The sequence below is a fragment of the Sus scrofa genome, chromosome 3, assembly GCF_000003025.6.
Source record: "Sus scrofa isolate TJ Tabasco breed Duroc chromosome 3, Sscrofa11.1, whole genome shotgun sequence".
Taxonomy (NCBI): domain Eukaryota; kingdom Metazoa; phylum Chordata; class Mammalia; order Artiodactyla; family Suidae; genus Sus; species Sus scrofa.
The window spans coordinates 93652593-93669963 of record NC_010445.4 but is presented as its reverse complement, the minus strand read 5'-3'; the positions used below and the strand labels follow the sequence as shown (position 1 = coordinate 93669963).

At 52.0% G+C, this 17371-nt stretch overlaps 1 long non-coding RNA gene across 1 annotated transcript; it reads left to right on the top strand.

Annotated features, from left to right (window-relative positions):
- On the top strand, window positions 1095-16759 carry LOC110260019. Its single transcript, XR_002342725.1, has 3 exons — window positions 1095-1404; window positions 13530-13720; window positions 14204-16759. It is a non-coding gene; the product is annotated as an uncharacterized LOC110260019 (long non-coding RNA).

The following is a 17371-nucleotide window of genomic DNA, read 5'->3' as shown; positions in this document are numbered from 1 at the left end:
GCGTTGGGCAAGAAGTGACATGATCTCTTTCAACGGAGACCCTGAGAGACAGGAGAGGCTGCTCTCCCCACCCGACACCCACCTGTGACGGCTCCGAGAGCAGCATGTGCAGCCAAAGGGGTGGACCACCTCCCTAATGAGATCTTTACCACATGTTTCAGAGGGTTTCCATCTTGAAGCACAGACAAACCTCTGGGCCATGTCTGACTGGTACCCCAGCTGCGCTTCTGCCCCTCTTGGCTGCCCCTTCCTAAGATAAACACTCTGGCGTCCAGGCAGGTCTCTGGGTCTGAAACCTGGCTCTACTTCTTCAAGTCACTCGCCTCTCTGTATCCCAAGTTCCTTCTGTGAAATGGGAATAAGGATAGCACTTTCTCCATGAAGTTCTTCTTGGATTTAACAAGATGAGATTTAAGTCCTCAGCACAGGGTCTGGCATGTTCTGGAAATGTTCATTACCATGACGGCTGTTTATTTTCCAGTCCAGAGCGAGTGTTGGGTACCACTCACTGAGCACCTACATCCTGACATGCACGATGCACGTTGTTGTCTGCACGTCGGATCGCAGTGCTGCTCACAGCCAGCCTGGAAGACAGCGCCCCCATCCTGCAGATGAGCGAACCGGGCCCGAGGAGCTAGGAGCTCGTCCAGGCTCTCACCGTTGGCAAGAGCGAAAACAAACATTGCGACCTAGATCTGGCTGGGCCCGCTTTTTCATTCCACCAACTGCCTTGCAACTCCATTTTATCTAGGCAAGTTTTATGGAAGAGTTTGAGGCAACTGGAGAAACCTGAGATGTGGGAGAGGGCCGTCACCCAACTAGGACACAATGCCACAATCCCAGAGGTCACCAGACATCCTGGGGCTCCTGAGAAAAGAAGGCAGGGTCTGTAAAAACCCTCACAACCTCCCACGTCTGTGGCTTTTGTTGTCTGCCACCTGATGCTTCACAGCGGTCCTGGAAAAATAAATAAATAAAGCTGGCATGTCAGGGCAGGGAGGTGCAGGTGCGGCCCTCTGGCTGGAGAGGAGAAAAGTTCTCTCAGTGCCTTCCCACAGCCCTCCTGGGCCAATTCAAGGAGCGCCAGTGGGTGGAGTCACTGTGCCGGTTTAAAAGACCTGGGGCACTAGGGTGTGGCCCCTTGCAGGCCAAGCCAGAACAGTGCCAGCAAGGGGCTGAGTCCAGAGAGGAAAGGCCCAGGAGTCGCTTTCCCTTAGAACAGATTTGTCCTTCTCCCCACTTGCTGCAAACAGCCCTCGATGGCTCTTCTTCCCCCACCTCAAGCCTGCTCCTTTCAGACTAGTGGAGCCTGAGTCTGTCCCCAGGAAGGCCACCCGGGCCACCCAGGCCCACACGATGGGCCCCTGCTGCTTCTGTGCTGGCCTCTGCTCCCCTGAGATTCAGGTATGGCCCTGGGGTGGGGGTGGGGGGGCAGGGAAGAGGCCCTTTGGTCCAAGGCTCTGGAGTCTGACTCTGAGGAAAAAGGTGGTCCTACGTTGCTTCCTAATTTAGGGTCAAACTCTAGCCGGCCTCAAAGTATCCTATTCGCTTGACCTTTTCCTGTGAGAGGCTGGGAGGACTACTGTGTCCTCTGATCTGATGTCCCTGTCATGGACATCTCAGTCTTGCCACAGCATCGAGGGTGGGTGGTGGCAGCTATACTGAAAAAAAGAAAACAAGAGAGAAAAGGAAGGTAGGCCTTGTCCTTGAACCTCCAAAGATGAAAAGCTGTGTCTCTGGCCTTTGCAAGTTTAGAGCCGAAAGGCCCACGTACTTCCCTGACATGTACCACCCACCCCCAAGCCCAAAAGCATTTAACTCAGCGAGGAGGTCAAGTCCAAGAGAAATGGAGACACGGCGCATTGGACGACAGGTTACGGGAAGAGCGGGAGCGGGGAGATGGAGAGGCGAGCAGGGGCCGTGTGTCTCATGCCCTGTGGAGCCAACGCAGCACCTGGTCCAAGGTCAGACCCTTTCCTGTCCCATAACACAAGCTCGCACGACACCACCGCAGCTCTGACGAACTGCCTGTGTCACCCAGACCAGGGCAGGTTTCAGGCCTTGAGGGTGACGATGTGGCAGCCAAGGCCAAGGTCCAGCTGGCCTGCGGGCGGGCGGGGTGGGACCTCCGGAGGGAGGCTGCAGCTGGGATGCAGGTTGGGAAGCAGAGGCTGAACCTGCAGGAATGGGTGACCGTGCGGGGTGGGGTGCGGTGGGGTGGACGGGGCTCTGAAGGGAGAAGAGGGGAACACAGCGTTCTCAGGAAACAGCAGTTCCTGTTGGAAAGCCTGGCTCATCGCCTCCGACAGACTTCCTGATTCTGAACTGCCTGGCCTCGGTGCTGGCACCTTCCCCGCACACAGCAGGAGGGCGGACTGGCCTCTGTGAGGACCTGCTGTGTGGGGGACGGGGATGCAGTTCGCCTCCCTGACTCCCTCGGGGGCGGGGGCTCTGTTCCCACTGCGGGAGGAGGCTGAGTCCCAACCTGCAGCCAGTCACCCGGGCTGCTCCTCAGAGGGGTCGCTGTCCCCATACGGGACGACAGGGACTGCATTCTCATCCCAGCTGCTGTGCTAGGAGAGGGCACATCACTTCTTTGGGTCTCTGTTTCCTGGCCTGTGGATAAGAATGGGGTTAACAGGTACACACTACTGTGCATAAAACAGATAAGCAATGAGGATTTACTGCACGGCACCAGGAACTATACTGAATATCCTATAACCTATAAGGGAAAAGAATCTGAATGTATGTACCTATACAACTGAATCACTTTGCTGTGTACCTGAAACTAACACAATATGGTAAATCAACTATCCTTTAAACCAAAAAACAAAATGAAACAAAAACAAAAACCCCAAAGTCCAAAAATGTTGGGTCTCAGAATGCCCTTTCAAGTTCAAGGTTCTAAATTCCTCTTTTGGAACCAATGGCACCACATTAATAACATGCCGTGTATTTCTACACTGGTTTGTATTTGGGTTTCCTCAAAGCTCCCATGCTAAGAAAGGCAGTCTTTCTCTCTCGGCATGTCAAAACCTTTTTTTTTTTTTTTTTTTTTTTTTTGGGCCACACCTGAGGCATATGGAAGTTCCCAGGCCAGGGGTCGAATCAGAGCTACAGCTGCTGACCTACACCACAGCCACAGCAATACAAGACCTTCTTAAGGAGAGGCCTCTGCCATGATAACAGGGCTGAATCTCCTTCTGCCTCTGAATTAAAATCAACTCAGCAAACACTGACTGGGCTATGCCATGTGCCTGGCTCTGGGCTAGGCATCACTGAGTTCAAGGAACTTCTCTCCGGGAGTTCTTAGTCTAGTAGGGGAGACAGACCAAAAAAAAAAAAAAAAAACAAAAAACAAAAATCCCTGAGATAAGGGTAAGAGAGCAGGTCAGGGAAGGAAACAAATTGCTCAATCAGGGAAAATTTCACAAAGAATATGGTCCCTAACCTGGGTTTTGAAGGATGAATAGGAGTCCAATAAACCAAGAGCACAAAGAGCCTCTGGACAGAAGAAGTAGAATGTGCAAAGGCACAGAGGTATGAAACAGCATGGCACAGGGGAGGAGAGCTGCAAGGGTCTGAAATGGGAGGACTATGAGGAGGAGAGGCACAGCGGGGATGAGGCCGAGGCAATGAGTGAGAGCAAAGTGAGAAGCTGAGTGGGCAGCCTGAAGAGCCCCAGCTTTATCCAGAGGGCCGTGGGGAGCCATTGAAGAGTTTTAAGCAGGAGAATACGATATGAAAATCTGTTTCTCAGGGGGAAAAAAAAAAAAAAGCACTTTAGTGTATGAAGGGCAGATCGGGGTGAGGGTGGATGGGGGAGAGACTGGAGGCAGGAAAAGCTACGGGAGCTATTGCAATGGCCTGGTAAGAAGCAAGGAGGACTGGACATGGTGTGATGGGTGGGGAATCCACAGCCACCCAGGAGAGAGAGGCAGTGGGAACAGAAACCATCAGAAGTGGCTGGGAGGGAGTTCCCGTTGTGGCGCAGTGGTTAACGAATCCGACTAGGAACCATGAGGTTGCGGGTTTGATCCCTGCCCTTGCTCAGTGGGTTAACGATCCGGCGTTGCCGTGAGCTGTGGTGCAGACGCGCCTCGGATCCTGTGTTGCTGTGGCTCTGGCGTAGGCCAGTGGCTACAGCTCCGATTGGACCCCTAGCCTGGGAACCTCCATATGCTGCGGGAGCGGCCCAAGAAATAGGAAAAAAAAAAAAAAAAAAGAAGTGGCTGGGAGGAAGAAGGTCCACCATGGCACCAGAAAACCATTAGGTGTGTTCCTTTTCTAGTTGAGTTGGCTTCGGGGTTTTCGCCACGCTCCCAGCATGTGGACGTTCCAGGGCCAGGGATTGAACCTGCGCCACAGCAACAACCTGAGCTGCTGCAGTAACAATACCTGCTGCACCTCTAGAGAATTCCAACTGGATGTATTTCATGCATCAGGCGGGCATGATTTCTGCAACCCAGTGAAGCTGTTCTCAAAGGAAATAAATCTGGGTTCCCCACCACCTTCTCTGACCACGTGCCTCCCTCCTAGCGCTGAGGGGAGAGTCTGTGACCCCAGCCTGCCCAACCTGACTTAATACAGCATTCCGGGTCCCAAACAACCTCCCTTCTTCCTCTACCTCAAGGCTGAGTTCCCATTCCCATGACAAGAGACAAAAGGTCGAGGACCCAGGGAAAATGAAGGGAAACCACCCGAAGTCCCACCAGTCCAGCTACTGCTGGTCCCGAGGCGCCTCTGGACCGAAGCCTTCCCCTTAGACCTGTGGTTCTCAATGGGGATGATTTGTCAAAGTCCTGAGACATTTTGGGTTGTAGCGACAGGGTGCTCCTGGCATCTGATGGGTAGAGGCAGGTAGGCTGCTACACACTCTGAAATGCACAGGACAGGCTTCCACAACAAAAGATAATCCAGCCCTCAGAGTCAAGTGCTGAGGCAGAGAAAGCCCACTTTTTTCTTTTCTTTTGGCTGCCCCACAGCATAAGGAGTTCCTGGGTCAGGAGTCAGATTTGAGCCACAGCTGCGACCATTGCCGATTCTTTAACCCACTGTGCTGGGGGCAGCAGCGATCAAACCTGCATCCTGGCACTGCAGAGATGCTGCCAACCCTGTGGAGCCACAGTGGGAACCCTAGAAAGCCCACTTTAGACATGGGTGCCCTTGCCCACAGAAGCCAGCAGGAGGCTAGATGCTTGGAGCAGGGCTCCCAGGAAGGTGTCCTAGTGAGAAGCGCAAATGAGACAAGAGCCAGACCTAGCATCTGAGTGCCCAGTCTGGATGTGGCTTGGAGGGGCTTCAACCAACCCAAGGTCTCCCAGGGACAAGGCAGGGCTGGGCCTGGAACCCACCTCTCTGTCCTGCTTGGTCAAGTCTGAGATAGATCCCCTGAGTCTTCTCTGAAGGGCAGCACCTGCCTGAGTTTAAGGGGCTCCTCCCTTCCCCCTCCCAGTACCCCCACTCCAGTGAGCTAGGTGACTGTTTTTCTTCTTCGGAGCTTACAGTGTGTTCAGCCATCTGACACTGTGGGCCTCGGGGACCTGAGCAGGCATCCATCAGGAGCAGCCTAGGGCCCACCCTCCACCAGCCTGGCTCAGGGTGTTTTGGCAACTTACACAAAAAACACACACACCCACATCCACAAACGAAAGCAGAGCTGTCTCCAGGACATGTGTCTGCCCCACTGTGGCTCAGTTTTATTTGTTTATAGACAGAACTGGCCTGCATTTGCCATCAGTTGAACCCTCCAATCCCCTCCACTCCCAACTCCATACTTGGGCCCATGCCCTGTGCACACCTCGGACCCCCAGGCCCCGCTGCCCAGCTGGCCTCTCTCCTCCTGAGCCCAGGGCACAGATCCCAGAGGCCCTACAGTGCCCAGCCTGAATCCGGTGGCATCTGCTGCGAAGACACTCCAAGGGAAAATGTGCCCTCAGATCAGCTGGGCTTGGGGTTGGAGCACGGGCCCAAGAGAGCAGGACTGTCAGGCTTGGAATCCAGCTGCTCCCCTTCTGCCCTATGACCTTGGGCAAGCTCCTTCACCTCTCTGCACCTGCCTTCGTTCTGTAAAATCGGGGTGCTGACAGTAGGGCTGTGGTGAGGACCTCCAGCTGCAAAGTACTTAGAGCACAGCCAAGTGCTAGATCAAAAGGAATAGCTATTATTATTATCATCTGTCTTCATGCTCCTTTGTGAAGCCTGAGCACTAAAGTCCCAGTGGGACCACACAGGGCTGAAGACCACCCTCCTTCCGGGCCAGATCCAAGGCCAGCCTCTCCCACTCACCGCACCCACCCCCACCCCTGCCGCTCAGGGTGTGTCTGACACTGACGAGTAGGGGACAATTTTCGGGCAGAGGCTGTCATATTCCTTCTCCCACAACAGGCACCGGAATCGAACAGCTCTTTGCTGTGAGTGTGCAGTTCACGGGCAGGATGGGGTGGGGGTGGCAGGGAGAGCAAGGCCTGGCCCTTGTGTCTGGTCAGCAGAGACTCTGGACCTCACTTCCAATGCCTAGATCCCTCTCTGTCCCTCCAGGCAGACTCCTCTCCCCACACCAGCCCCCCCACGATGTCTGAGGACCCATCTCTGGGCAGAGGGGCGGGGGCACCCCTGGTCCTGAGGTTGAGGTGAGCCTTCTGCCCCAAGCCTTCATCTTCACCATTTCTTTTTTTTTTTTTTGGCTGTCCCTGTGTATCTGAGAGGCACACATTTCTATGCAAGTTCCATCTCCTGCCACAGTCCTTATGGGTCAACACACAAGATTTCTAGCCGTTGATACTGTAACCTTGTTCCATTGCTTCCCCCCGCTCCCAGGACACATTACTGGGCCCCCTCCCATCATTTCCACCCAGGCGGCACTGTGCTGTTTCCCTGTCCCCATTCCCAAGCTCCTCCCTGTCCCTCTGCTCCCCACCCCCAGCACAGCAGTCTCACTGCCTTTCTTTAACTCCTCACCTCTGCCCTGTGGTCCTGCAGGAGGCTGCCTGCTCCCAGGTGCTGGCCTGGTGACCACCTCCAAGAGGAGGGAGAGGTCCAGTCTTTAGAAGACCCTTAGGGGCCTGACATCCAGCCAACCAATCTGTAGGCCCTGGTTTCTACGTTCTCTATAATTCATGTTTTGTTATTTAGCACTTTCTTATCAAAGAGCTCCTTCAGTCTCTGCAACAATCTGACAGACAAGGCCACACTTCAGGCTTCGCTTGTGAGTGGCTCTGGCGGGAGGAGTGGAAGTCCCAGGCTCCTCTGCCCACCGTGGGTTCCCGCTGCCAACATTAATTAATTGCTTTGAAGGATGGGAAACGGGAAAGGGAGAAATTCCAGCTTCCCTTTCAGACCAAGGATGCCTTAAAGGCATTCCTTTGACTGTCTCAAAGATAAAGGCCACATCTCCTCCAAACTGGGACATCCCCAAGTTACTGACCTACTGACCTGGGCATCTGGTTGCCCAGAACTATGGATGCTTGGTCTAGAAGGCAACTGCATCTCCAAACTGAAGGCTGGCCTCCGAAAGACAGTCTTTCTGTGCACCTCCACTCCAGGGTAAGAGGTTTTTTTTTCTGTTTTTTGTTGTTTCTCTTTTTGCCGTTTCTGGGGCTACTCCCACGGCATATGGAGGTTCCCAGGCTAGGGGTCTAATCGGAGCTGTAGCTGCCAGCCTACACCACAGCCACAGCAACACAGGATCTGAGCCGTGTCTGCAACCTACACCACAGCTCACAGCAATGTCGGATCCTTAACCCACTGAGCAAGGCCAGGGATTGAACCCACAACCTCATGGTTCCTAGTCGGATTCCACTGAGCCACAATGAGAACTCCCAGGGTAAACATTTAAAGTTCCCCTTCCCTAGGTACATCACATGGGACTCCTGGCTCCTGGCTAAAGGACTGGCCTCTTTTGTCCCACCCTCATCCCCCTATCATCCTAGACATCGCAGATCCACAGTGACTGCTTGATAAATCCCGGGGGCAGAGGCAGGAACCTGATCCTCTGGAACAGTGTTCTCAGGAGCAGCTGAAGAGAGTCAAGCTGCCAGCAAGGAGCAGGGCAGCCCCTCCCCTCGGGCTCCAGCCCTGAGTGCAGGGCCAGATTGGGGCGGGGGTGGGGGGGGATGGTAGCTGGAAGAGGGTAAAGGCGAGGACAGGGAATCAGCAAGTCACAAGGCCCAGGGTGGTGGGAGGAAGTGGCCTCAATGGTCCAAAACCCTCTCTGACTTTTCAACTGGGAATTTCTGCTCCCCACCTCACCCCCATATTCCTCACTCCAGCACACTAACCTCACTTTGCACAATCAATGGATTCCTGAAAAGATACCAAGAAATCGTTTGGTTTTTTTTGGGGGGGGGAATCATACCCTGTTCTGAATGCCCAGTGGGGAATGCTGTGTTGAAATACATCTTCTGTAAATCCTTGAATAAAGAAACCCCGCCTCCCATCACCCCTGTTGCCCAGATCAGGTGAGTTTCTCTAGAATGCTCCCTTACTTTCTACATCATAAGCTGCCCCCGTCCAGGCTCACCTGGTTTAGAGGTGGAGGTTGGGCTGGGGGGAACCCTCCCCCTCAGGGGACAGAAGGACAAATACTATGATGTTTGCCCTGTGCGGGCAGGACCTTAGTCCCACAGCGCTGTGAGTCACAGGCGATGAGTCACCCCTGCATTGTTTGTGTTGATGATCCTTAGAGGAATCAGTCAGACTGTAGGCGAAGCTGACTTTTCTCAGCTCACTCTGGGCTTGTGAATTTGCACGCATGCATGCCCGTGTGTGCGTGTGTGTGTGTGTGTGCATGCTTACACCCCTCACCCCCGGAGTGCACATGGGGCAGTATCTCCCTGTAAAATCACTATTTCCTAAAAATGACTGTCCTTCAATCACAAGCTTGTGTGTTAAAGATGACAGGGTCAAGACTGTAGAGTATAAGCTTCTGGAACCATCCCTTAGGTGGTTGGCTAATGGGTAGCTGGCTAAACAAAGCAAGGAATGCCTACATTGATGGATAACTATTCTGGTGCAGTGGGGAAAGACTGCTCCCTGCTCCCCCAAGGAGGGCACCCCCTCCTCTCCTGGGTCACCCCCCTCCCCATTTATCAATCACATCAAGCTGGTTTGGGGAAGTTCCCTTCAAAGCTCAGCAGTTAATGAACCCGACTAGGATCCATGAGGACGTGGGTTCAATCCCTGGCCTTGCTCAGTGGGTTAAGGATCTGGTGTTGCTATGAGCTGTGGTGAAGGTTGCAGACATAGCTCAGATCTGGTGGGGGTATGGCTGTGGTGTAGGTCAGCAGCTATAGCTCCAATTTGACCCCTAGCCTGGGAACCTGCATATGCCCTGGGTACAACCCTAAAAAAAAGGGATTGGTTTGGGTCTCCCCACTAGGCTGAGCTCCTTAGGGCAACAGCTGTAGCTCATTCATCTTTGTACACCTGGCACATCGCATTGCACATAATGGATTCCCCTAAATACTTTTGGGCTAATGTCCCAAGGCCAGTGTTGACCTTGACCCCCTCTATTCCTTACACGGTTAATGCACAGAGCCTCTCTGGCTTCGGTGGAAGCCTGCCTTCCCCTGGGCGGACAGGGCCAAGGGAAGCTGGTCTTCACAGGCCTCCCCAACCCCATCCAGGGGCAACTGAGGCAGGAAGGGGTCTGTTTTCTGATCTGGGGAGCATTCTGAAGAACACGAACCCTGCAAGCAGAAGGGCTTGTTTCTGAATTAGTCCAGACAGATTTGGCCACCAGGAACTAATGCTCCCTGGAGCTGGCCTCGGGAAACTCTGTTTAAGGAATAGAGGGTGTCTTAAACCCAAGGATGAGGGCCTAGAACTCATCCAAAAACATTTTCTATACAAATGTGGGTACAAGCATAATTTTTACAAATATGAAATCCACCTGCACATCCATGCTTGTTATTTCCCTTCAATGATTTATTACAAACATCGTTTTGGGTTAACAAACCTGGACTTCAAGCTTGACTCATTACTCGCAGTGTTTACATGTCAGGGTTACACGCATGTGCTCTGTCGTCTGATAGCTTACATGTCATTTTTTCCGTGGCAAACAACATTAAGATAGAATGCCATTGTCATCTCCATCAGACAGTTATTTACAGGAGCATCACTGGATGACAGGGGAGGCAATGGGGTTTTCAAGTGTCTTGAGGCCTAACATCTACCTTCTCTCCCAGGAAGGACTGCACCAATGAAGCCCCCTCTCCAGCAGCCGAGGATGGTGCGTGTCCTCTCATGTCTCACTGGCCTGGGTCCTGTGAGCCTGTAAATGATCTTCAAAGAGCCACACAGTCATGAATCGATTTTCCCCGCCCTGGCTGAAATACAACTGCACAGGGGACAATCCAAACTCCCTGGGGAGGGACTGCCACTGCCAAACGGCTTCTACCACGTGCCAGGCACGAGACGCGTTCATTCTCATTTCATCCCATGAGGTAGATGCTACCGTTCCCATCTCAGAGATGAGCAAGTAAAGGTTCAGAAAAGTTGAGTGACTTGTTCAAGGTCAAACACAACTAGGAAGAGGCCAGGGTCAGGTTTTGACCACAGGTCTGAGGACAAGGCCCATGACCTTTCTCCACAGGGCTCCTGGTGACACAGAATAATCTGGCCTTAATCCACACCTCCCAGCCTCATGCCCTCCTTGGCCTGGCCAAGTCCCCCTTTAGCCACTCTAGTCCCCTTCGCAGGGTGCACACCCCATGTGAACATGGCCACTGCTAGATGGTGGAATCAAAGATAATTTTTTTCATGGCTTATCTCTGCTTTCTACTGTTTCTTTATTAAATAAGCAATGTTTAACTTATTTAATAAAGAAACGGAAAGTACTATCTTTTTGAGGTGGGAGACATGCCTGCAGCATACAGAAGTTCCCGGGCCAGGGATTGAACTCATACCACAGCAGTAACCAGAGCCACAGCAGTAACAACACCAGATCCTTAACCTGCTGAGCTACCCGGGAACTCCAGATAGGAGTTTTAATTAAATAAAAACCTTAAAAGGTCCCCTCCAGTGCTTCCCAATGTCCACACACACATACACACACACACACACACATGCTATGACAACCTGGGGTTGGTGGGCCACAGGCTCTAGGCAGGAGAGAGCAGAGCATCTCAGAAACATTCTGTGACCTTCCAAGGCCATGAGGGAAGCCTGGGGTCAAGCTCACCCACAGTCAATTCTCCCACAATAGGCCACTGGCCTTTGAGGACGTCCCTGAGCTACTGCTAGCCTCCTCTCCCTCAGGGGCCCGACCTTCCCCGACTCAGGCTGGCTGTCTCCGGCATAGACCCTAGACTAGCCAGGCCCTGGGGACAGAGCTGGAACCAAATACTCCAAGCGGCTGCAGTTAAATGGCCAGACCTTCCAAAATAAGCACAGGGAAGCTGAGGAAGCCAGGGCTGCCAGCATCAAGGAGGGAGTCAGCTGAGGGCAGCGGAAGTGTGGGGTGGGGGCAGAGGCAGAGCCTGGGAACGCATTGCTCAGGGGGAGACAGGGCAGCAGTGGGGGTTGGTCTAGGAAAAGGGTAGAAACTAGGGGACAGGATAGAGAGCAGGGCAGGGTCTTTCCCCAGTACACCCACATCCACATGCATCTACCGGAATGTATGCTCACTTGGGACTTAACGTCAGTATACATCAGATGGATGGATGGATGGATGGATGGATGGATGGATGGATGGATGGATAGGCGGGTGGATGAATGGCTGGGTAGATGTGGGGATGGCTGGATGGATGTGTAGATGGATGGATGGATGGATAGATGAGTGGATAGATAAGCTTGTGGATGGTTGGATGGATGGGTAGCTGGCTAAACAAAGCAAGGAATGCCTACATGGATGGATAACTGACAAACAGGCTTGGTTCCTTTGGAAGTCAATAATACAAGGTGACCCAAGAGTCATAAAAATATTCATACTCAGAGTTCCTGTCGTGGCACAAAGGAAATGAATCCAACTGGTATCTATGAGGATCCAGGTTTGTTCCCTGGCCTCGCTCAGTGGGTTAAGGATCCGGCATTGCCATAAGCTGTGGTGTAGATCACAGATGTGGCTCGGATCTGGCGTTGCTGTGGCTCTGGTGTAGGCCGGCAGCTGTGGCTCCAATTTGACCCCTAGCCTGGGAACTTCCACATTACGAGGATGTGGCGAAAGAAAGAAAGAAAGAAACAAAGAAAGGGAATTTACTTTTTTGTTGTTTGTTGTTTGTTTTGTTTTGGCTTTTTTGCCATTTCTTGGGACGTTGCCGCGGCATATGGAGGTTCCCAGGCTAGGGGTCGAATAGGAGCTGTAGCCACCAGCCTACGCCAGAGCCACAGCAACGCGGGATCCGAGCCGCGTCTGCAACCTACACTACAGCTCACGGCAACGCCAGATCGTTAACCCACTGAGCAAGGGCAGGGATCGAACCCACAACCTCATGGTTCCTAGTCGGATTCGTTAACCACTGCGCCACAACGGGAACTCCAGAAAGGGAATTTAAAATGTATAACTCTGTAGAGCTATGTTAAAAATCAAGTGGAAAGTATCTGGGGGCAAGAACATTATAGGCTTGGACACTGGAAGATCCATACTGAAGCCTACTTGCATCTCAGACATGTCACTTCAAGTCTTTAGCTGCACTTTCCATATCTCTGAAGCGGGGATGATGCACAAACCCCACCTCCTGGTTGGGAGGCCTGCGTGAACTCTCACATGAGGCTGCTCTATAAATTCTAAAGCTCAAGCCACACACTAGTCAATCTCTGGGTTGAGATTAGGAGGAAAATGAAATAATGACCCATAGTGATGGGGTCAGAACTGAGAAATGCAAATTGAAACAAAAACATTTCACTTATTTGAGATTCGCCAAATAGCACCAAACAAACAAAAAGCACACACAGAATGTCTTCAAGTCCCAATTAAGTTGAACCTGAACCCTAGCTTGGGCTGCCCACCTTGACCAGGCAGAGCTGGGTCATGGGCGGGGGGGACATCTAGAGACACAGGGCCCTGCTGCCTCCTGCTCCTTGAAAAGGATGAATAAATTCAGATTCACTGGGTGTGAAGTACCTGCCATGTGCCAGCACCTTCATGGATGTTAGGATGACAGCAAACACTTACACTGGGTTTGCTCTGGGCCAGGAATTTGACAAGAGCTCTCTTACATGTTAATCAATCCTCCTAACAGCCCACTGAGATAGCGACTGGAATCCACACTTTAGAGATTGGTTCACAGAGGCACGGAGAGCTTAGCTGGTCCCAAGCCCACCAGCTGCTGACTGGGAAAACCAGGACTAGGAACCCTCACTGCCTTGAACACACTCCCCGTGACATGCCTGCCTCGGTCTCCTGCCATCACCATTCTAACCGTTTCAGACCTGGAGTCTCTCTAGCACCACGGACACGCTCTTTCAGGACAAACTCGCTGGCTAGTCAACAATCGGCCACTTTTTCCTGATGAGTCAGTGCCTCGGCTGCACTGGAGCAGTGGACCTGGCCTGCACCAACCCTCATGGCCCATCCTTTCTCTGCCCAGACAGCCTACTTCCCCATCTGCAGTCCTTTGACTTCTCAGTTCAACACCCTGGCCCTGGGGAGCGAGCCTCAAGACTCCACTCCCAGGAGAACCCTCCAGGGGGCGCTCTCATCCCCAGAGTCAAAGCTGGGCAGCGAGACTGGGAAAAATGACTGGAATAGAGGAACTAGTTCTGTGACCTGGACAAAAAGGTAAGCTTCTCTGAGTCTGTTCCCTTATCTGTCAAGAGGAAGAATGATAGAGATTTTTGTTCCTGGGTCTATGTACCACTTAGGGTTGCAGGTGAGGTGAGAAGGCCGCCAGAGATGTGCAGGGGACCTTCAGCCTGCCACTAGGGGGCTCCCTCTCAGGGAAGGGGCGAGCCCTGCAGCTGGACTGCGCACTGAAGGGAGGGAGGGCAGGACTTCATGGCAGGGAAGGGGAAGGGGCCTAAAATCCCCCAAGAGTATTACCTCTGGCCCGAACCCCCGGTGTTTGGAATTCAGTGCACCAATCTTTCTCAGCTCCTGCTGCAGGTAAAATTGTGTTTGTGTGTTTGGGGCCCTGTGGGGAAAGGGAGGAACGGTGGAAATGCAAGCAGCAGTCAGGTGGCTTAAATGAGCCATCACCCACTACACACCAGATTTTTCACATTCATGGCCTCCTTTAACCCTCACGTTACCCCCCTTTTACAGACAAGAAAGCAGGAGCCGTTCCAGATGTTTCTGCTCCCTCCCGCCCCCGGCGTGGTCTGAGTGAACCCAGGGACAGGGACAGGAAGAGATGCTCCCCAGGGACTCTGGTCCTGGCTGAGTCACCTGGCCTGGATGTCCAGTTCACGCTACCTCTATGTTACTCACTGACCAAGAATATGACTTAATTCCCCGTGGGCGATACCACCAGGCATATAAAGAAATGGGTGATGACCGTGACACAGAAGCTAAAAGCCTCAATTACCCTTCGCAACAGGAACCGGGGACATTTTTATGAAGAGAGAAATTTTTGCCTCATAAATCGCACTTGTGAGAAATCCAGCCCACGCTGCTGGTGACCTTGTCACATCTTCCACAGCCAGAGGCAGCCCCACAGATGGCGGGGATCACCTCAGCCTCACCCCTGCCATTAAGCCCAAGTATGTGTTCTAGAGAGTGTATGGGGGTCAGCCAGGGCTAGGATGAGGCCAGGATAGGCAGCCGGAATGCAAGTATATTCCCAGCTCTCAACCTGGCTCCCTCTGTTGGTCTCAACTGCAGGGCATGGGCATAAGAAGAGGGTCTTTAAAAAGTCTTCTTGACGGGGTCCCACCCCCAGAGATTCTGATGTAACTGGTCCAGGGTGGGCCTGGGCACTGGGAGCTTTAAAAGCCGCCCAGGTGATTCTGATGTACAGCCAAGTTGAGAGCTTACCCCTACCCTGCCCTGCCAGTCGATGAATCAACAGCAAGCTTTTAGCAAGTGCAAGCTGGTGGGAGGGGGGAGACCAGAAACAGGACACAGTTTCTGCCCAGGCTCATTTACATGAAGCCATAATGCGGACTCCCCACACCCCACGGGCAACAGAGACCCTGTGAAGAGGCCTGGGTGCAAGCACCTGGGGGAGCAGCTGCACCTGATCTGAGCCCAGAAGCTTAGGCTGTCTAAAGGCTCCCACCCATGCACACAACCACTGCGTGCTCCCCCGCCCCCTGCCGCGGCGTCCTCACAGGCGCATGCGTCATCTCCGTCCCGCTTTCTTACTCCTCCGACCTTCACCAAGCAGCCTGACTGAGCACACCCAGCTGCCTGAGGATCCCCTTTTATTCCACGGACAGACGTTTGCAGACGACTTTGGGCACGGACTGAGCACCAGGACTGCAAGGGGCAGCAGGCTGGAAGAAACAAACACGGGCGGGCAACAACAAGGCTCCTTCAAGGACAGTACAGCTCTTATCACTGACAGGTAGAATTCACTTAATGCGCTGCCTCAGGAGGCGCACACAGAGGCTCAAAAGAGTCTCCAGCAACCTGTGTTCTTCTAATGAAATCGAAAGCGGGTTCCATAGCGTTCCAGTTACTCTTGGGTATAAATAAAGAGTCCCATTTTCTATAACAAAAAGTCAGTTCACTCGACTGTCAAAGCCATAAACGCTCCCAGGTTCAAAGCCTCCCCTTCCCTTGGCCAGCAGATCAGCCCTTAGGTGGCTTGGGGGTCTCAGGGTCCCGTGCTGACATTCCGGGGGAGACTCTGCATGCTCTTGAGAAGCTCCCCAGGGCTGGGGGTCCCTGGACCTGACAATGTCTCCTACCAAAGCTGACACTGCAGCAGAAGCCCTGCTCAACATCTGTTTATTCATCCAGTATTCAAGCTTCTGTGGGTTGTTGATATTTGTTTTAATGAAGGCATTTAAGGATATAAATTTTCATTAGAGCACATCTTATTTTTTGTATGTTTTTACTGCTCTCCCTACTCTTTAGTACTGATAAAATTATTAGATGTTCAATGAGCAATTTATACAACCCAGAAAAGCAGTCATTAATTCATTAAACAACTATTTAGCCAATGGCTCCTGCATCCTTGAAATGGTTCTTGCCATTGTGGACATACCAAGAAATACATTAGCACAGACCCTACACTCAGAGAGCTTATAGTTCATTCAGGCCTCAGATAGAAACTAGTAAGTATGATAACATCTGATGCAGAAAGATGAAAAATACAACTCACCTTTCATCTCAAAGCTGAGTTTTCCACAGTTCACATTTCAGTACATGACCTTCTAGTATCAGCATTATCACTGTTACACATGCATTAGGTGGTGAATATTTTTCTCATATCAACAAATATTTTTCAGCAAAATGATTTTAGTATTTCAAGAGGTGGATGAATCGTGAATATCTTAATCATGGGATCTTTAAAGCAGAGAGAGTCCTTACCAGGCTTCTATTCTGTGGGTGTGTGGAGTGGGTGTAAAAATCAGGAAACGGTGAGAATTAGGAAGCGTAGCAGTGTCCCCTCCTAAGAGCACACACATTTTGAGAAGAGAAGGGAAGAAAAGTTAAAACTCTGTGTTGGCCAGACTTATCTGTGCTAGATTCAGCCCCAGCCCCTAAAAAGCCACCCCCCTTCACTGAGCCAAAGATGAGGGGTCAACAGACCCAGAGGACTTGTGTGTGTCCAGATGGCCCTGGGTGACCTGATCAGGATATCTGATGGTAACCATCATGCCACACCGTCTGCAGAAACTAGGGTCCCCCTTGCTCCCTCTGGATTCTTGAATTATTTGAATAATTGCCTCTATCTTCTCGGCAAAGGCCAAGGTTGAGGCAACCAATGTTGGAAGCCAACTTTTCCCTTTCTAAGGGAGGATATTATGCTCCTTAGAGCTGCAAGGCTGGACCCTTGAACACTTTTTGAATGTGAAGGCTGAATCTGGCCCAAATTCCCTTTCCTCAACTACAGCCAAACTGCTGCTGAATTTCAACTTTAAACTTCAGAAAAGTCTGGTGGGTGTCTTTAGCTGGGAGAGACTTTTTCCCTTCCTTTTAATCTGCTCATAAGTCAATAACCAGCTCAGGCAATAAAGTTCATACTTGGAGAAACCAAAGACTAAATCACCATCTGCATTCACACCCAGGGTGGACGGCCTCAGCTTTCAAGAATTTAGTGTTTGTCTTGGAGAAAACCAAGAGCCTAACTGCAGCCAAGGGAAGGAAAAAGAAAGGCCGCCTCAGCCTGAAGCACGGCTTCCCCTGCAAACACCAAGCAAAAGTAACAGAACCACAACACAATCCAGGGAACATGTGCTCAGATTTGTTCATTTGAAGGTTCTGAGACCAACTTGCGTCACCCTCCATGTGTCTGAGTTAATGGATTCACCAAGCCATCTG